Raw genomic sequence first — 20,966 nt, forward strand, 5'->3', positions numbered from 1 at the left:
GTAGCAGACATCATATCGTTTCAGTGCAAATATTTCACTACATATGTCTAAGACATGAGAACTTTTCAAAAACAGCTAACCCACTTATACTTAAACAATAATTCCTTAATAGTCTCCAATATGTGCAAATTTCCCCAAATGTCCTGTATTTATTTTTTTCCTTCAACTTTTAAGGATAGTGGCTGTTTTTTAAGGAACTCAGCTGAAATCCCCTTGCAGTTCCTCTTAGAAATATTTCTTTAAATAAGTGCTTAGTCATGGGGCATTTTATCACAGACTCAACAATCGCCCTAGGCCTTTACTGAGATGGCCCACGCTGCACAACAGTAGAAACAGACTCTGCTAAGGCTTTTCTTCGCTGTCTCTTACCACAGGGCAGCACCTAACAGTGCAAAGGGCTGAGAGTCAACAAACTTTGATTCTAATCTTAATTCAGTCATTAGATAACTGTATAACCTTGAGCAAATCCATTCTCTCCTCTGTGGCTCACTTTCCAGGCCTGTGAAATGAGGGGGTTAGCCTATGCAATCTCTACATTTCTTTCTGGCTCTCGAAGTTCCAGATGTTTGATTTTATGTTTAATTAATTTCAAGTACTATATCTTCATGATGTTACCTGCCAAGATGGGAACAGGTCTCCTATAGAAGAGAGCAGGGAATTTGAAATCATCAGACCAGTCAAATCCTGACTTGAGTTCCCTTGGGTAAGTCATTAACCTTTCTAAGCCTCAATGTCATACTGCATTACAATGATTTATTGTATTTATCCATCTCTCCTACCAGACGCAAACTTCTACAGAGCCGGATTTTCTCATATTTGTCTTTCTATCATCAAAGCCTAGTGTCATGTCTAGAACCTGGTAGGTACTTGATACACTCTGGTTACACAAACAAATGCACAAGTATCTAAGGGCAAGAGTGACTGTTCATCAACCTTACAGGATTATAGTACAGTAAAATGAGCTAGTATATGAAAATGCACCTTTTAAATTACACATTTTAAAACGTTAAATATTATTTGTATTAGAAACATTCCAGATAGAGTATTTTTTTCACTTATAAAAATCCAACTGTGCCTCTCACCTTTGCTAAGGGATGAATGACAGGTTTATTTTTTATGCTAAATTACACCTTTTTGTACATTGTTTTTGCTTCCTTGCTTTTTCTCCTTCTTTCTTTTTTTTTTTTTAAATTTTTTTTTTCAACGTTTATTTATTTTTGGGACAGAGAGAGACAGAGCATGAACGAGGGAGGGGCAGAGAGAGAGGGAGACACAGAATCGGAAACAGGCTCCAGGCTCCAAGCCATCAGCCCAGAGCCCGACGCGGGGCTCGAACTCACGGACCGCGAGATCGTGACCTGGCTGAAGTCGGACGCTTAACCGTTGACTGCGCCACCCAGGCGCCCCTCTCCTTCTTTCTTTAAAAAAAATTTTTTTTCCTATAATGAGCTTTTGGGGTGGGGTGCCTGGCTGCCTCAGTCAGTTGGGTATCTGACTTCGGTATGGGTCATGATCTCACAGTCTGTGGGTTCAAGCCGCGCATCAGGCTCTGTGCTGACAGCTCAGAGCCTGGAGCCTGCTTTGGTCTGTGTCTCCCTCTCTCTCCACCCTACCCTGTTCGTGCTCTCTTTCAAAAATAAACATTAATGAGCTTTGGGGGTGATGGGAGTAATTGGCTAGTAGCTTAGTGCCAGTCTAATTTAATAAAGCATTTTTATCAGCTTCTACAAATCAAAATAATGCAGGACGTAGTGTAACAGCAACAGTATATACCAGATACAGGAATTTTCTGATGAATTGCATGTTCACTGAGATTAGTTCCCTAAAAATAATACTGATTGTTTCTAATATAACTGAATGTGAACAGTTCTGTGAATATTTCCCCAAATGGTCTCTGTCTTTTGTGTAATGATACTCAACTTAATTTATCATTTAATGACCTCTGATCACACTCAGATACTATTTTGAAATGTGAACATTTTCCCTTAACTGTGTTCAAATCTGTCACAACCACTAGAGCGGCATTTCCTGAAAGGAATACTAATCTTCAACAATAATGCTCACAAAAACCAGTGACTGGACGGATGCATTTAGGGAAGTCTGCTTATGATAACTTCTTGGTGATTCACAATCACCTCAGCACACAGAAGATTCTGGAAAGTCTTGCTATGAAGATATGTGTTGCATTTCTTTGTTGTATAACAAACTTGTGTATCTCAGCATTTCTCAAACTTCCTTATTTTCACGTACTAGTAAGAAAGAAAACCACTGCCAAGTAAACTAGAATTCGAAGCAAAGACGCCATCAGATAGGACATCAGAGATGTTAAAATTCAAAACCATGTGCATCTCAGGATCAATGAAATGTGGTATATGACCACGGAACCTTTTTTTTTGCAAACATCACCCGTGGCCATACTGAGGCTCCAGTGTTCTCTGGAACAACACTCTGGAAAACCAGGCTCTAGCCTAGAGTTTTCACAGTTATTTCAGAGGAAGCAGGTAAAAGACTATCCTTTCCTATTAAGGGTAAGAATTGTTAAGTTAAAAAAAAAAAAAAGCAATTTTTGGTCACCCATTTTAAGTGTGAAACAGACCTTGTTCAGTTAAAAATTGCCAGGTGCATATCACAATGTAACTGTCCAGCTGTCCTCAATGAGCATGTAAATCTCTTTAAATTAAGATGGCATGTAATTAAATCATTCAGCCGGTTGATGGGCTCCTCCACGCAGGTGGTTTACTTTCACTTGAAGTAACCCCCACACCCTGAAGTGACTCAACTTCACGCCACCGCCATTAACATCTCTAGCTCTTCACGGGCTAGGCTGGGGTGTAAAGCATCAGTAACTCTACACTGAGGCAGATGAAGTATGTGAGTGTTGGGAGAAGGTTGGAGGGACTCGTAAATCTGCTTCCAGGGAAAGGGTGCGGTGGATGGCCTGGGCTCTTCCGCCCCCCCCTTCCCCCCTCATGCCTCAGTGCACAGGCCTGGCCCTGGCAACCCGCTGACATCCTTCACCATCTTGCCAATCCGACGGCTGCGGGAGTGTGGGCATGACTTCGGGGACAGCCTGTACCTCTCCAGGCTGGCCCAGGTCCCCCACCTTCCCCCTCACGCCTAAGTTTAGCCCCCCCCTGACGCTTCTGAACGTCTGAACTGGGCGAATGCATCTTTCTGGACGCGAATCTGGGGCTTTCCCCAGGCTCTTCGGGCTGGCAGGACCGGCTGCTGGGGCCTCGCGCCGTCTTTCGGGCCGGCCGTAGCAAACAGCCCATGACCCCGGGAGGCCCGGGTCACCTTCACACTCGCCTCGGCCCCGCACCTCCCCCGGGGCCGGGGCCTGCCTCCCGCGGCGGCGCCCCCCTCGCCCAGGCCGGAGCCGTGGGGCGCCGGGGCGGAGGGAGGAGGGAACTTGTGCGGACTCGGCCGCGCTTCCCAGGGCGCTGCATCCGCCGCCGAGATGCTGGCAGCCGGGGGACGGCCTCGCGCGGCCCTCTCCTTATTTATCCACCCGGCAGTTTCCATGGCTCCGCCGCCATCCTCCGCCCCTTCCTCGAGCAGAACCCGGCAGCGGGAGCGGGCCCGGCCCGGAGGGGGCCGCGGGGGCGGGCGCGGCTTGGGGCCCCAGGGCTCCCGGGCGGGGGCCGCGCGTCGTTTCCAAGCCCCGGGTCGCGCGGGGAGGCGCACCCCCAGTCCTACTTCCCGGGCAGCTGTACCACTTCTGCAGTCCCGGACCTCCCACCCCATCCCTGCCCCCCGCCAGCCCGCACCCCAGATCTGTTCCCCACCGGGCCCGGCGCCGGGGCCCCCGAGCGCAGCGCAGCCCCCGGCCCGGCCGGCGGCGCGGGGGAGGGGCGCGGCGCAGGCAAAGTTGCTGAGTTGCTTTGCACGCTCAGAAGTTGCAGCTGAGACGGCGGCTTCCCGCCCCCTTCCTGGACTCCGCGGCTCGGAACACACACCCACCCGTCACCACCCGCTACCTGCCCTCGCCCCTGCGGCCCCGGCCCGGACTCTTCAGCATCCCCTCCCGGTGCCCGCGAGGAGACCAGGTTTCCAGCGGAGTCGGGCTGGGGGCGGACGCACCCCACCTTCCCGCTCGGCGGGGAGTGTGGGGGAGCGGGGGGGGAGGGAGGGGTAGGCTCCCCTCCACCCAGTCGCCGCGCGGCCGTGGTGCTTCTGCACTTTGCAAAGCTAAGCGTCCGGGCAGGCGTCGCCCACCGGCCCCCGCGCCCTCGTCCACCCCAGCGGGGTTTGCGGAACGTGCGCGGGGAAGCGTTCCCATCCCTTGCCGCAGGGGGCTTCGCCTGGGCGGCGGGAGGGGCTCTGCTAGAAGCCGAAGTCGCCAACAGGTGCTCGCGAGCCCATGTGACCAGGGAGGGGCCGCGCAGGGGAAGCCGGGGGTGGGGGCGGGGGCGGGCTCCCTCCGGGTCTCCAGCAGAGCCCGACGCCGGGTGCACCCCCGCCCACGGCGGCTTAGGGAGGGCTCGCGGGTGGCTCTGCGGAGCGCGGGTGCCCTCGCGGCCTGCCCGGCAGGAGGAGGAGAAGGAGGAGGAGAAGGGGGAGGGAGGGGATGCGAAAGTGGGTCAGGAATGTAACTGGACGCTGCGCACCCCCACGCAGAACCCCCCCTCCCCCTTGCCGGCAGAGGCGGCCAACGCCAGCCTTGGACAGCCAGTCTTTTGCTGTTGTGGTTCCCCAGCATTATCGGTGGACGGTTACCAGGGGATCCCGAGGGATGTGTTTCCCTGTGACCCTTTGGGAAGAAAAACTTAGTTGCCTCAGTAACCGAGTTTGGCTTGGATGCAATGATGCAATGAATGTTCTAGGTGAGCCTGACCAGGACGAGGCTGCCGTGGCACTAGGGGGTGGATTAACTTTTCTTATTACGGAACCAGGACGTGAAAGGAAAGCGGGGGAAAGAGGTGGGTTTTTGCCCTATTTCGTGGTTGTTTTTTACTGTTTCCGAGATCATACATAAGACGTTTTTGCGTTAAAGTTTGAGTCTCCTGAGTGCAGGCCCCCCGGTGCCATAAATGTACCAAAGTTCTTAACAGACGCTGACTTAGTTGATACAAAGGTTTGAAGCTGATACCGTAGAGTTGGAAGGAGTAGAGGACAGTGACAGTTTTGTATTTGGGGAAGGCTTGAGAAACAAACATGAAAAGGCCTTTATTAAAAGGAGAAGAAGAAGAAGAAAAACCCCAAAAACCCAGCCCTGCTCAATGCAGAAGAAGCGATAGCGGCCCAGTTAGTTTCCCCCTGAGCACACTGGCACCTCACACCCTGTGCATGTGATTAGGGGAGGGATGAATCCAGATTTAAAAGTGATGGGCTTTGGGTTTGAATGCTGGGGACACGAAAAGAATAATAAGAAAAGAGACTGAAAAGAGGAGGCTTAGCACTGTGGGCTTTGCAGCTCAAATCTCTCCTTGAGGCACGCTTCTGGAGTTTTGTCCCATGTTTCCTTCTGGTTTTGTTCAGTGGACCTTAGTTACAGAGGACGGGACAGGGCTGTGGAGCCAAGGCCCAAAGAACCATGATGCCACAAACTCAGAAGAAAATGTGCAGCTGCCGGAGTTTTATTCAGAAGAGAAAAAAGGATGTGTTATCCTCTAAAGAGATTTTCAGAGTTCTCGGAAAAGCTGCCTTAGGTGTTACTGTAAATTCGTTTCCAAGGCCATCCTAGAGGAAGTAACCAAAATTGAGATGTACTTTGCATTAAAGAGTGTGTATTCATAGAAAGCAAATTGAATTTTTGTAAATTGAATCATATTCTAAATACGTAAAAGAAGAGGTTAGTTTGTAGTGAAAACTTTTGTGGGCATCTAATCATTCTCAGTTTACTTTTTTTTTTTAACTTCACTGAGTTGTCTCACTAGTAAAATGTGAATAATAATAATGATGAATATTATTATTAATAATTAATAATAATGAATTAATAATTAATAATAATGAATAATAATAGTTGGTCTTCTTTGGGGTGGGAGACTTGGACTTTTCACACTACTTTCTCCATAAAGGATCTTCAGTTCAACTGGCAAAAGTCTTTATTCTCACTTCCGGTGTTGGCCCAGACTGTGGAACAACTGTGTTGGAAGCTGACAAATCCCATACATCGGACTGTCTTGCGTTCTGGATGTAAAAGGCAGAGTTACACAGTAGTTTTCTGGACACTTGAAAAAAAAATGAACACTTTCATAATCTTAGATTTTGTCACTTTGTTAAGGAGCATGGCTTCCTTCTGTGTGAGATAATTCGACTTTAAAACCTTGGTAAAGAGGCACCTGGGTCCCTTTAGCTCAGTCGGCTAAGTCCACTTCAGCTCAGGTCTTGATGATGTCCCTGTTGATGAGTTTGAGCCCCACGTTTGGTTTAGTGCTGACAGCTCAGAGCCTGGAGCCTGCTTCGGATTCTGTGTCTCCCTCTCCCTGCCCCTCCCTTGCTCATGCTCTCTCTCTCTTTCAAAAATAAATAAACATAAAAAAAAAAAAAACAAACCCTGCAAAACCTTGGTTCAAACCAGAATTGTTGCCATAGAAATTAATTGAAATTTTAAGGAAGAAATGAAGTTTCACACTTCCTTCTTCCCCCCACTCCCCAAATTTCATTTGAGTTCATGAAACATTTATATGTAGGGTGGTCTTCATTTTAGTTGTAAATCAGATTTATAAAGGAAATTCAATTAAGGAGTGACTATCTGTTAAAGGATCAACAGCAGAATCCTTAATATTGTGAATTATCTTTGCTTATTTAAAATATTTGTTACATAAATTTGGGGGAAGTTTTCAAGAAATCACCTATCTGTAGCAGGTTTTCACATAGATTATTTTGGGCGATGTATTTGTAACCATGTATCACAGCCACTGCCCCCTCCCTCAAATATTTTTTTGAATTAACATACATATTCTTGAAACATCTTCTCTGACAACTTTGTGTATAGAACTGTGTGAAGCACTTTGGAGATGACACAGAAACATGTTCATGTTCCTAAAAGAGTCAAATCCATGGTCAGTTAAGCTGGGGGCTGTAGCTGGATGACAAATACAAGAAATTTAACTGTTCAAGAGGTAAGTAAAAATATGTGCATATATGCATAAAAAGAGATGATGGATGGACTCATAGATGAAAGGTACCAGGAGTTGAGAAATGGAATGAGACATTTTTTTTCTCTTCTTCTTCTGTTTGTTCTCTAAAATGTTATCTGTGAACCTGAATTGGTTCTCTGCAGGGATTGAAGGTTTGCTCTTCCTAGGGAGACATTGCCAGACAGCTAGTATATGATTGTCAGTGAGAGGTGAGTCTTAAAGTGCCCTAGGAGCATGCTTGCGGGGTGGGGGCAGAGAGTGGAGAGCCTGAGGGACAGTGAAGGGGAGAGGGCACACCCTTACTTAGGAAAGGCTCAGATGTTGCAGAGTGCTGCGTGTATTCTGGAGTGGCACCCATCGGGAAGTGTTCCAGAGGGAGTTGGTAGAATTTGAACTTAGGCCTTAAAGGATGCACACGATGTTTATAGCTACAAAGAAAAAGTGGTAGAAATGAGATCAGCCAAGAGGCAGGAAGTTGTAGGGCACAAGTGGGGACTTTGACTAGACCAGCTTTGCAACAGGAGTTGGATCAAATGTGAAGTTGGTCATTGGACATGGTCACATTGGTCATGATAGGTTAGGGACAGACCAATTAGGGACCATGAATGCCTGGCTAAGTTTGGTGGAAGGACTTTCTCTATAGGTAATGTGGAATTAAGACAGGATTCTGGGGGCGCCTGGGTGGCGCAGTCGGTTAAGCGTCCGACTTCAGCCAGGTCACGATCTCGCGGTCCGTGAGTTCGAGCCCCGCGTCAGGCTCTGGGCTGATGGCTCAGAGCCTGGAGCCTGTTTCCGATTCTGTGTCTCCCTCTCTCTCTGCCCCTCCCCCGTTCATGCTCTGTCTCTCTCTGTCCCAAAAATAAATAAACGTTTAAAAAATAAAAAAAAAATAAAAAAAAAATAAAAAAAAAAAAAAAAGACAGGATTCTGAGTAAGGGGAATACATGTCAGAGTTGCATTTGGGGAAGGTTAATCTTGTGAGTTAGATTGGAGAGGGGGGTTAGGGACCGTGAGGAACTGTCGCAGGGATCCAAGGGGGCCTTGATAAGTGTAGTATCCATGATAGTATATGAATGTGGAGAGTGATGGGTAAGAATTTAAGTCTGAAAGACTTGAGAGGCGGTACTATCAACAGAAATTGGAACAGGAAGCCATTGTTTATGGTAAATTGAAGAGTTGATTCGAGAAATGGAATCTGAAGCTGTGATTGGAAGCGGGTTTAGGGAAAATGGATGAGTCTTGGCCGGAAGTAGTGATATGAGTCATCCATATAGAAGTAGGTGATTATTGGCCAGAGCCACAGGTGTGGAATGAACTCCTCAGTTTGAACTTGGTGACTAAAGGACCAGTGTGAGGGAACATGCACAATTAGAATTTATATATATGTAAGAAAAACATATATTTTTTAAAATTCTCCTCCTCCCTCACAAAGCACAACAAAGGGGTCATTCCTGGGCCTTTAGTTAGAGCCCATCCACTCATCCAGCACTGTTCTAGCTCAAGTGGTTTCACTCAATGTCTCCTGAACCTGACTCATCAGATTAAGGGGCCATAGACACAGAATCACAATCTCCTGAGCTGGCAATCTGTATTTTTAATAAGCTTTACAGGCCACTCTGGTATGGATTCCTTTGGGGAACCAATACCTTAGCCAGTTGGTTCTACCAGTTCTGAGGCCTCCCCTGAGCCTCCTGTCTCCCCTTGGGAGAGCAAGAGTTCCTACTTTTCGTGTGTTCCTTTTGTTCCTAGTGGACAGTCATTGAGAGGCAGTACTTGAAGTTGTTTTTACCCAGATGACCTGATGCTTTCCAAATTTAGCACCGGTCTGGAAGCAGGGGTGGAGGTCATCTGCCCTGCTGGGTAGGAAGAGGGTTTGGGTATGATGCGGAGCGACTCACATTCTGTCCATCCTAGCCTGTCAAAGATGAAGCCCTGGGCAGACCGCTTCCCGCACTTCTGGATACTCAGACCCAGGGTGCAGTGTTTGGCGGTATCTTCAGGAGAAGACTGTTGGGCTGATCTTTTTCAAGGGAAGAGTCAGAGGCAAGGCGTGGGCTCTCCAACCACACATCCTCTGGAGAAATAAGTAGTCAGAAATTTACAGTTGGGTTTCTAAAAGGTGACTGCTGTTGACACCTTTTTCAAAGAATATCTGCATATCCAAGTATCTATTTCTTTATTGTCAGAAAAACAAATCTCTGTCCTCTTGAGCAGTAGCAAATGTTCTCTCACAGCCAGCTTTCAGTTAACCTCATGCTACAAATTGTTGTCTGGCTACAAATTATCATTTGCCTGCCCTTCCTTTTCCTTTCTTGTTTATAAGCTATAAAGAGAAAAATTCACCTTCAGATGTTATTACACGTCTGGTGGTCTAGCAGGCAGAAACTAATGATTAAAATCGATAGGGGAGGGGGGTTCTGCATGGCTCAGTCAGTTAAGCGTCTGACTCTTGATTTCTGCTCAGGTCATGATCTCATGGTTCATGAGTTCAAGCCCCAAGTCGGGCTCTGTGCTGACAGTATGAAGCCTGCTTGAGAAGCCTTGCTTACTGTCTCTCTCTCTCTCTCCCTCTCTCTCTCTCTCTCTAAAAATAAACATTAAAAAAAAAGCAGTCCAGGAGGTTACATGGGCAGTATTCTCTCCCCCATAGAGAATTTAAACTATCCATTTTTCTAAGATTCTAACTTTTGAAGCCAAGGATGGTTTTTTGTTGTTGTTGAGCCTTTTTTTTTTTTATCTTCACTGAAGAGCAGTAAAAGATGATAGAATCTAGGTGTTTGTGGGTTTTTTTAATTGTGGTAAAATACACATCATGTAAAATTTACCATCTTCACCCTTTTTAAGTGTTCAGTACTGTTAAGTACATTCACATTGTTATGCAATAGAATCTAAATTTTTTTTTATTTATTTTTGAGACAGAGAGAGACAGAGCATGAACGGGGGAGGGGCAGAGAGAGAGGGAGACACAGAATCGGAAGCAGGCTCCAGGCTCTGAGCCATCAGCCCAGAGCCCGACGCGGGGCTCGAACTCAAGGACCGTGAGATCGTGACCTGAGCTGAAGTCGGACGTTTAACCGACTGAGCCACCCAGGCGCCCCTAGAATCTTAATTTTTTAATTCATTTACAATGTAAGGGAGTTGGAGCACCTGGGCGGCTCAGTCAGGTAAGCATTTGATTTTGGCCCAGGTAATGATCTCACATTTCGTGGGTTCAAGCCCCAAGTTAGGCTCTGCACTGAGCCGGGAGCCTGCTTGGGATTCTCTCTCTCTGTCTCTGTCTCTCTGCCCCTCCCCTGTTTGCACGCATGCATGCTTTCTCTGTCTCTCAAAATAAATAAATAAACTTAAAAAAAATTTAAAAAGACAATATAAGGGAATATTCTAAAAATGTCAGAAAATGAATCCCAGGTTACACATAAAACTAAGAATGTATTGGTGCAGCTTAAAGAATTCATATGCTCTCCTAAGAGAAGTCAGATGGGTGGCTTGCCTATCCTTTCCAACAGCAGCTAATTGTGAAGTTAATCAGTGCAGCAGGAAAACGCAATTTTATGCTTGAAATTTCTTTAAGATGCCAGAAATAGTGCTAACACCTTGATATCGATTTTAAAGTTTCCTTGATGCTGTAAGAGTAGAATAAGAGAATGTACTCAGTCAAATGTGAACTTACAGAATTTAATTTATGCTATTGCTTAGAGTTTCCAGAGTTCGTTTTTTGCATACTCTGTGGAAATATTCCCTTGATGTACATGGAGGGTCAGGTAATACTTGCCATTGTTCTATTTTTTTTCTAGTGAAATCTTAATGATTTATGTAAATGTGAATATCAACAACCAAAAAAAATTCTTTTTTTTTTTTAATTTTTTTTTTCAACATTTATTTATTTTTGGGACAGAGAGAGACAGAGCATGAACGGGGGAGGGGCAGAGAGAGAGGGAGACACAGAATCAGAAACAGGCTCCAGGCTCTGAGCCATCAGCCCAGAGCCTGACGCGGGGCTCGAACTCACGGACCGCGAGATCGTGACCTGAGCTGAAGTCGGACGCTTAACCGACTGCGCCACCCAGGCGCCCCAGAAATTCTTTTTTTAAATAAATGTTTTTAATGTTTATTTTTGAGAGTGAGAGAGAGAGCAAGGGAGGGGCAGAGAGAGAGGGGGACACAGTCTCTGAGCTGTCAGCACAGAGCCCGATGCAGGCTCAAACCCACGAACCTCAAGTTCATGACCTGAGCCGAAGTTGGACCAACTAAGCCACCCAGGCGCCCCACAACCAAAAATTCTAAATGAGCAAGAACCTGTGAATTTATTATCAGATAAATGATCATGTCAGGAAATTAAACCATTTTGAAGGTTAAATAGTTAAGTAAGAGTCTCAAGAAAGATTAGAAACATTGTTGCCATTCGTCAGAGTTCTTGGTCAACCCAAATCTATTACAGTTCACTTTTTTTTTTTTTTTTAAACATTGGAAACTTATTTTCACAACCCCTTACTGTTTGCACTCAGTCATTCATAATACCCACAGAACAGGTTTGGAGCTAGGCAGTCCAACAGGATGTCAGCTGTGGTTCCCAAGGCGTTGTGTGTTCACGTCCTACCAAAGGAGAAGCGTCTTCACGTCTCTCTCGTGGCTTTAGAAATTTATATAGCTTATTTAACAGCTCATTAAAACATGCTGCCAACTGGGAGAAAACTTATAGAATCGTTCTGAGTTTATCTTATTCAAAACTGCTTTAGTAAACTTTTGCTTATCGGTCCTGAGAAGATGTGTTAAAACCAGTTTGGCAACTTTTTTAATATAGCATGCAAGAGGGCCTTGAGAAAAGTTTTGAAATAATATCAGCGCTGGAACTAAAACAGAACACCATTTTTAAAAATCATTTTTAAAAAATTGAAGCATAGTTGACATACATTATTATATTCGTTTCAGGTGTACAACATTGTGATTAGACAATTCTACACGTCATTCTGTGCTCATCATTGTAAGTGTGATTATCATCTGTCACCATGCAACATTATTACAATATTATTGACTGTGTTCCTCATGCTGTACTTTTCATCCCCCTGACTTATTAACTTTATAACTGGAAGTTTGTACCTCTTAATCCCCTTCACCTTTTTCCCTCATCCGCCCTACCCTTCCCCTCTGGCAACCACCAGTTTGTTCTCTGTATTTATTATTGTTTCTTTGCTCCTTTATTTTGTTTCACGTATAAGTAAAATCAAGTCGTATTTGTCTTTCCCTGTATGACTTATTTCACTTAGCATAGTACCCTCCAGGTCCAGCCATGTTGTTGTAAATGGAAAGATCTCATTCTTTTTATGGCTGAGTAATATTCCATTGTATGTAAATACCACATCTTAAGAATTCTACCACTGAACGACCAATGCATGCTACCCATCTTCTGTATCCATTCGTCTATCAGTGGACACTTAAGTTGCTTCCATAACAAGGCTGTTGTAAATAATATGGCAGTAAACATAAGGGTACATATATCTTTTTGAATTTGTGTTTTTATAAGACTGAATACTTTTTTAAAAAATTTTTTGGAATGTTTATTTATTTTTGAGAGCGAGCACAGGCTGGGGAGAGGCAAAGAAAGAGGGAGATAGAGTATTTGAAGCAGGCTCCACCCTGTCAGTGAAAGAGCCCAATGCAGGGCTCTAACTCACGAACTGTGAACTCATGACCTGAGCCAAAGTCGGGTGCTTAACCGACTGAGCCACCCAGCCACCCCAAAACTGAATGCTTTTAAACCAGAATATTTATGATATGTATATTTCTCTGTGTTTGGATGACTCATCTTTTAAAAGCCAAGATTTCATGGTAGGAACTTAATTAATTATCAACGGAAGGGTTTCCTCTGATAGCATACCAGGCAAAGGCAATCTAGAGTTTCACCAAGAACTTAGAATGTCTACATATTCACAATCCTGTGCACTGGTACACACACACATACACTCACCCAGTACAATTTACCGAATTCTATTTAGAAGTATATGTATATACATATTTGAATCAACTAGCTCATGTTATAGTCTTAAAAGATGTTTGCCCTTTCCAGCACAGTGTAATCATGAACGTCAACTAATTGCCAAGAGACAGTGGCCAGTAATTCATATTGCTGAATCACAAATCCATAGAAGATGCAAGTTCAGGTGGTCCTGGCAGTTTCATACTTTTTTTTTTTTTTACTTTTCTTGTAAAGCTAAGTTCTTAGATTTTACTTGAAAAATACTCCAGCTTTTAAAATCAAACAATCCAGGGGCGCCTGGGTGGCGCAGTCGGTTAAGCGTCCGACTTCAGCCAGGTCACGATCTCGTGGTCCGTGAGTTCGAGCCCCGTGTCGGGCTCTGGGCTGATGGCTCAGAGCCTGGAGCCTGTTTCCGATTCTGTGTCTCCCTCTCTCTCTGCCCCTCCCCCGTTCATGCTCTGTCTCTCTCTGTCTCAAAAATAAATAAAACGTTAAAAAAAAAAATTTAAAATCAAACAATCCAACAATCTACCTGAGCCTGTTTTACAGTGGAATTCCGTGACGGTATATGCAGGAAATTTCTGTGCTGTGTGTTTGTTCGGAAATAGATTGTCCTGTAGCTGTGCCCCTTTGCTTTGTCATTTCTGTGTTTAACAGAGCCTTCTGCCTCCTGAAATGTCAGCCTAGCCCTCAAACTCGTGTGTATTTTACTTTTGATTACCTTGGTCCTCGGCCAGCCTCATATTTGACACTTTTCCGCATACGCAGTATAGGTACTTCTTGATGTTGAGCTGTTAATCTTTTTATTATTTCCTGTCACTTTTCCCCATGATTGATGCTTGTGAGCCCAAGGGGGGAAAAGTGATGAAAATGACTTTGAGAACAGCTTTGAAAAGGAGTATTTTCAGTTGGACCTGGGTTTTACCTAAGACCATAAAATGATGGAAAAAGCACACCCGTCTGTTTGGTAAGGCAGTGCCTTGGCCCTTGCAGTGAGCAAGCTGGCATTCTTTTTTTTTATTTTTTTTTATTTTTTATGTTTTAAAATTTACATCCAAATTAGCATATAGTGCAACAATGATTTCAGGAGTAGATTCCTTAGTGCTCCTTACCCATTTAGCCCATCCCCCCTCCCACAACCCCTCCAGTAACCCTCAGTTTGTTCTCCATATTTATGAGTCTCTTCTGTTTTGTCCCCCTCCCTGTTTTTATATTATTTTTGTTTCCCTTCCCTTATGTTCATCTGTTTTGTCTCTTAAAGTCCTCCTATGAGTGAAGTCATATGATATTTGTCTTTCTCTGACTAATTTCACTTAGCATAATACCCTCCAGTTCCATCCACGTGGTTGCAAATGGCAAGATTTCATTCTTTTTGATTGCCGAGTAATACTCCATTGTATATATAAACCACATCTTCTTTATCCATTAATCCATCAATGGGCATTTGGGCTCTTTCCGTACTTTGGCTATTGTCGATAGCGCTGCTATAAACATGGGGGTGCATGTGTCCCCTCGAAACAGCACACCTGTATCCCGTGGATAAATGCCTAGCAGTGCAATTGCTGGGTCGTAGGGTAGTTCTATTTTTAGTTTTTTGAGGAACCACCATACTGTTTTCCAGAGTGGCTCCACCAGCATGGATTCCCAGCAAGCTGGCATTCTAACGAACACTTTGTAGGAGACGTGAAGAGGGTTTTCCGGGTCAGTGGTGTGAGGTATGGTGAGAACTCACAGATGATCTGTATTTAGTTCTAAGGAAAGTTTACAGAAAGTGGTCCCCTTTCCTTTGGAATTAAAAGTAAAATTCTGAGTTGGGGACATTACCAAAACTCAGGCCCTATTACCTGCCCCGTGTTTCCTGTCTCCCATGTCCAATCCAATTCACTAATTCCTGGTTTGGCTTTGGAAGCTCCCTCCCCCACTTGCCACCAGGCCCTGTCATGTGCACAGTGACCCACTACGATGCGACAAGAACATAGTAAAACCTCTATTGTATTTTTAGCTTCTCCTTTTTTTTTTTACTTTGTTAAAATTGTGGTAAAACATGTAGCATAACATTTGCTATTGTAATCATTTTTAAGTGTGCATTTCAGTGGCATCAATTACATTCACAGTATGCTATGTCCAAAATTCTTCATCACCCCCAAACAGAAACCCCAAACCCATTAGGCAGGAACTTCCCAAGTCTCCCTTCTCCCTCTTATCTACTTTCTGTCTCTTATGCCCATTCTAGATTTTCTGTACAGGTGGAACCATACAGCACATACCAGTAGATAGTAGTCCTCCCGTTATCCACAGTTTCATTTTCTGAGGCTCCAATTACCCGCGGTCAACTGTGGTCCAGAAGCAAATGATCCTCCTCCTGACGTATCTTCATAAGATCAATAGCAGCCTAACGCTACGTCACAGTGCCTAGGTCATGCACCTCACTTCCTCTCATCACAGGCATTTTATCATCTCATATCATCACAAGAGGATGCAGGATGATTTCCATACTGTAAGCCATGCTGAGAGAGAGAGAGAGACCACATTCACATGATTTTTATTACAGAATATTCTTTTAGTTCTATTTTTTTATTAATTACTTTGTTGTTAATCTCTGACAGTGCCTAATTTACAAATTAAACTTTATCATACCTATGTGTTTGTATGGGAAAAACATAGTATATATAGGGTTTGATACTATCTGTGCTTTTAGGCATCCGCTGGGGTTCTTGGAACATATCCCCCACAGATACAGGGGGACAACTGTACATCCTTTTGGGTCTGGTTCATTTCATTAACATCATGTTTTCAAAGTTCATCCATATTGTAGCATGTGTCAGTACTTGGTTCCTTTTCATGGCTCAGTAGTATTCCACTGCCTGTGTACTGCATTTGGTTTAGCCATCTGTGATGGACCTCTGGGTTGTTTCCACACTTTGGTTACTTTGAATAATGCTGCTCTGAGCACGGATATACAAGTATCAGTTCAAATCTTTGTTTTCAGTTCTTTTGGGCATATATCTAGGAGGAGAATTACTCATGTGGTAACTCCAAGCTTAACATGGTTTGAGGAACCACCAGACTGTTTCCCACAGTGGCTTCACCAGTTTCACTTTCCCACTAACCCTGTACAAGGGTTCTAGTTCCTCCATGTCTTTGCAGCCCTTGTTATTTTCTTTTCTGAAAAACGTTGTTTTATTACAGCCATCCTGGTGGATATGCAGTGGTATCTCATGGCTTTGATTTCCACATTCCTGTTGACTGATGATGTTGCACATCTTTTTATGTGCTTCTTGGTCAGCTGTATGTCTTCTTAGAAGACATGTCAAGTTCTTTCCATTGTCCATTTTTGTACCTGTTTTATAAGGTCTAATAGTAGTATATAGTTGGTGTGTAAAAATATGCATATACTTGGATGTATGCAAAATGTTTTTTAGAGGTGGAGGATGTACTTTTAAAAAGTTTGGAGACCATTATTATGGTCCATAACAATGATCTGTTTTATTTCTTATTGCCTAACATTAGCAGGAAACTATTGATAAGGATTTTTTTTTTTTTTAACATTTTTAAGTGAGGCGCCTGGGTGGCTCAGTCGGTTAAGCATCCGACTTCAGCTCAGGTCATGATCTCACAGTTCGTGGGTTCGAGCCCTGCGTGGGGCTCTGTGCTGACAGCTCAGAGCCTGGAGTCTGCTTCAGATTCTGTTTCCCTCTCTCTGCCCCTCTCCCACTTATGCTCTGTCTCTCAAAAATAAAGAAATGTTAAAAAAAATTTTTTTAATGTTTTTAAGTTTATTTATTTTGAGAGAGAGAGAGAGAGAGAGAGCATGCGTGTGTGCACACACACAAGTGGGGGAGGGGCAGGGAGAGAGGAAGAGCGAGAATTCCAAGCAGGCTCCACGCTGCCATCACAGAGCCCTACACGGGGCTTGAACTCATGAAACCGCAAGATCATGACCTGAGCAGAAACCAAGAGTTGGATGCTTACTGAGCCACCCAGATACCCCACTGTTGATAAAACCCCCAAGTTTTATCAGTGAGAGTCTTATTTGGCCAAAGGTAATGTGTTTACTGGAGCCTTCATATGAAAGTAAACACAGGGTCCCAAGACTGTCTTTCAGGATGTTCCCTTGTGGTACTTTAGGATTGGTACTATCCATCCGTGGATGGATTTCAAGTTAGACTTGCCTTATGCTTAACCCTATTTTGTGGTTAATAATGGCATTTCTTTTTTTTTAAGTTTTTATTTAAATTCCAGTTGGTCAAGATATAGTGTAATAGTAGTCTCAGGTGTACAATTTAGCAGTTCAACACTTACATATAACACCTGGTGCTCACCACAATCAGGGTATCTGCTTAAGAAACAGAAATGGTTTTTCATGTCATGTCACATAGGAGAGCCAGAAAGCATACAATAAATCTAAAGGGAGAGGCTTGGCTCTAGTATTATTTTTATTATTATCATTATTATTATTATTATTATTATTATTATTTCATTTATAAACTTGATTATAAAGAGATTAACTTTGAGGGGATTGAACTAGCCTATTTAATGACCCAGTAAGAGCCTTCTAGGTTTTAGGGGTTGATTATTATTATTATTATTTTTGAACAGATTGGTTTTCCCATTGTGGTTCTATTCTCAAAGGTTCAAAGGTTAACCTTTGTGAAGTTACCCTAAAATGCCAGCTTCTATCAAGGGTGAGACATCACCATCCTAGCACACCATGGTGTATTTTTTGGAAAGTGTCCACACTGGCAGGCATTTTCCAAATAAAACATTTGTTTCAGTAAACAAGTGTTTTATCCAGCAGCCCAAGTGGAGAATTTTAAAACCCGTGTTTGTTTTGCCAGCAAACATTTTGTTTCAATCCTTGCGGCTAAACAAGTGGGTAAGATTTAAGTGGCCTCCCAGTCAAAACAAATGCAGAACCATTTTCAGAAAGCCCTAGCTGACCAGAAATCTATTTGCTGTCAGAGTGTGAGGTCAGACATTAGGGGAAATAATTTGTATTTTCTGTATAATTCTTATACTTAGTTGCCATCAGGGTGGAAAGTCTTAGGTCTGGGTAAAAGTTCTTAATTCTGTTTTAAGGCAAAACATGAAGAAATGTAAAAGCAGTGTTAAAAAGCATCGTTGTGCTGCTATATTTCAGTCTTACAGTGGGTCTTTAAAATGTGACCAAAGCAGGGGCGCCTGGGTGGCTCAGTCTGTTAAGCGTCCAACTTTGGCTCAGGTCATGATCTCACGGTTCATGAGTTCGAGCCCTGAGTCAGGCTCTGTGCTGACAGCTCAGAGCCTGGAACCTGTTTCAGATTCTGTGTCTTCCTCTCTGTCTGCTCCTCCCCTGCTCATACTCTGTCTCTCTCTTTCCCTCAAAATAAATAAACATTAAAAAAAAAAAAAGGATAGGGGCGCCTGGGTGGCGCAGTCGGTTAAGCGTCCGACTTCAGCCAGGTCACGATCTCGCGCTCCGTGAGTTCGAGCCCCGCGTCGGGCTCTGGGCTGATGGCTCAGAGCCTGGAGCCTGTTTCCGATTCTGTGTCTCCCTCTCTCTCTGCCCCTCCCCCGTTCATGCTCTGTCTCTCTCTGTCCCAAAAATAAATAAACGTTGAAAAAAAAAATTAAAAAAAAAAAAAGGATAAAATAAGATGTGACTAAAACATCAGGTATTTGCTCTGCTGTGCATTTCTTGTCTTGTTTCTAATTATTTTTATGGTAATTCCCCCAGAGTGTAATGGAACTCAACCTCTGTGTGAATAACCAGCCTTTGTCTTCAAACTTTTATAAAAATGATAGTAAAATCAGATTTTCTTGAGCTATCACTCTTATTTAGGGTTCCTTGTGATTGAACATTCTTGCTGTTGTCCGTGGATTATTTTCTGAAATATATCTTTGAATTTTTTAATTTGAAAGTATGTGGTGTGCTTTTCTTTTTGAAAAACAAGCCACTTTCCTATTAAGGAAGGTGAATTGCACTTTCTTTCTTTCTTTTCTTTTTTTTTTTTTAAGGGTTTATTTATTTTTGAGACAGAGAGTGCAAGCTAGGGAGGGGCAGAGAGTGGGGGGTACAGAGGATCCAAAGTGGGCTCCAAGCTGACATCAACAAGCCAAACGCGGGGTTGGAACTCATGAACCTTGAGATCATGACTGGAGCTGGTCACACGCTCAACTGACTGAACCACCCAGGCGCCCTATGAATTGCACTTTCTTAAGAGGATAATCAGAAATCATGAAATTTGGTATACATTCAGAATAGTGTAGAAAACAGATATGTATGCTTTAAAGAATAATGAACAACTGGGCATATGTAGCCCCCATGCAGATTAAGAAATAGAACATTGCCTTAGAAATCTGCTTCAAAACCACCTTCTTCTTCTTTCCATGGGAAGTTTACAATTATGTAGGTATCCTTAAATGGCATTACTCAGTTTTACAAGTGTTTGGTATATATTACTTTTTACTTGTTTTATTAACAATGGGATTGCAAGACTAGCCATGCCGATGCTTATAGCTCTGGTTCGTACATTTTCACTGTTTGGTATTTCTATATACTACAGTGATGCATTTCTCTACTGCTGGTGGACATTTGAACTGTTTTCAGCATTTGGCTCTTATGAAAAAGGCTGTTGAGAATATTCTTATATTGCACGTATCTCCTAATATAGTTGTGTGAAAGTTTTTCTAGGGTGTATGTTAGAGGTGGGTTGTTGGCTCATAGGCTATTTGTATTTTTAACTTTACGCTGTAATTCCAAGCTGTTTTCCAAAGTATTTGTCCCAGTTTGTACTCCCTGTAAGAGTGAGTGAGAGTTCTTACTGCTTTACATCTTCACCAAAACTTGGTATTGCTAGACTTTTTCCTTTTTGCCAGTCTGGTGAATATGAAATGAGGCCTCATTATGGTTTTAATTTGCTTTTCCCTGATTAATAATAAGGTTTATTGGCCATTTGGATACTCTTCTTTTCTCAAGTGTTTTAAACTTTTGCCCATTTTTCTATGGGTTGCTTTTTTTGTTACTGATTTGTTACTGATTTGTAGGACACCTTTATGTCCTCTGGTTATGAATCTTTTTTCAATTATATGTGTTGCAAATATCTGACCGCTTTGTGACTTTTCTTTTTTTTAGTCTGTTTATGATGCTTTTGGAGGCGCACAGACTCTTTCGATACTGTTGGGTTGATCACTTGATTCCTTTGCAGTGAGTACTTTTGTATTTAGTTTAAGAAGTTCTTCCCTATCCTAGGTTTGTGAAAGATACTCTCTTTTATCTGTAGTTTTGCCTTTCACATGGGATTTCATTGTATTTTATTTATCTGAAAACTGATTTTTGTGAATATTGTAAGGTAGGGCTTTGTTTTCTTTTTTTATCTAAATGCCTACTTGGTCATCCAGCCACGACTTATTGAAACATCCAATCTTTTTCACATAATCTGGAATACTACCTGTGTCACATACCTGGTGGACATTTGTGCTGTGTCAGTTCCTGTGCTCTCTATTCTCTTCCATTGGTCTCTGTCAATGCTTGATCCAACCCTGCGCTATCCTTCTCACGGCCTAGAGTGAATCATGACATTTGGGCGGGGGGGGAGGGGGGCAGGGATGGGGGACAGCAAGTTCCTCCGCCTCGGTCTTCTTCAAGCATGTCTTGGTGTTCTTGGCATTTTTGCCCTTCTACATAAATTTTAGAAACAGCACAAATTCCCTAAGAGAACCTGTTGGAGTTTTTATTAGGACTGCACTGAATCTATAGACCAGTTTGGGGAGAACTGATTGATTACAATAGGGAGTCTACCACATTGAAAGGCGGTGTGCAGAGTCTTTAAAAGGAAGGTACCCAACTTCCTGAGGTTCAGATCCTGGCTCTGCTCTTCATCGGCCCCATGACCCTGGAGAATGTATTTAACCTTGAGGTACTTCAA

General features: G+C 43.4%; 1 long non-coding RNA gene across 1 annotated transcript; it reads left to right on the forward strand.

The window, feature by feature from the left end:
• Positions 1–3,898: 3,898 nt before the first annotated feature.
• LOC124529003 (uncharacterized) lies at positions 3,899–6,336 on the forward strand. Its single transcript, XR_006966266.1, has 3 exons — positions 3,899–4,049; positions 4,827–4,922; positions 6,021–6,336. It is a non-coding gene; the product is annotated as an uncharacterized LOC124529003 (long non-coding RNA).
• Positions 6,337–20,966: the final 14,630 nt, after the last annotated feature.

The sequence above is a fragment of the Lynx rufus genome, unplaced genomic scaffold (genome assembly GCF_022079265.1).
Source record: "Lynx rufus isolate CCGP_SWC_20201006 ecotype Redwood Valley unplaced genomic scaffold, mLynRuf1.p SCAF_6, whole genome shotgun sequence".
Taxonomy (NCBI): Eukaryota; Metazoa; Chordata; class Mammalia; order Carnivora; family Felidae; genus Lynx; species Lynx rufus.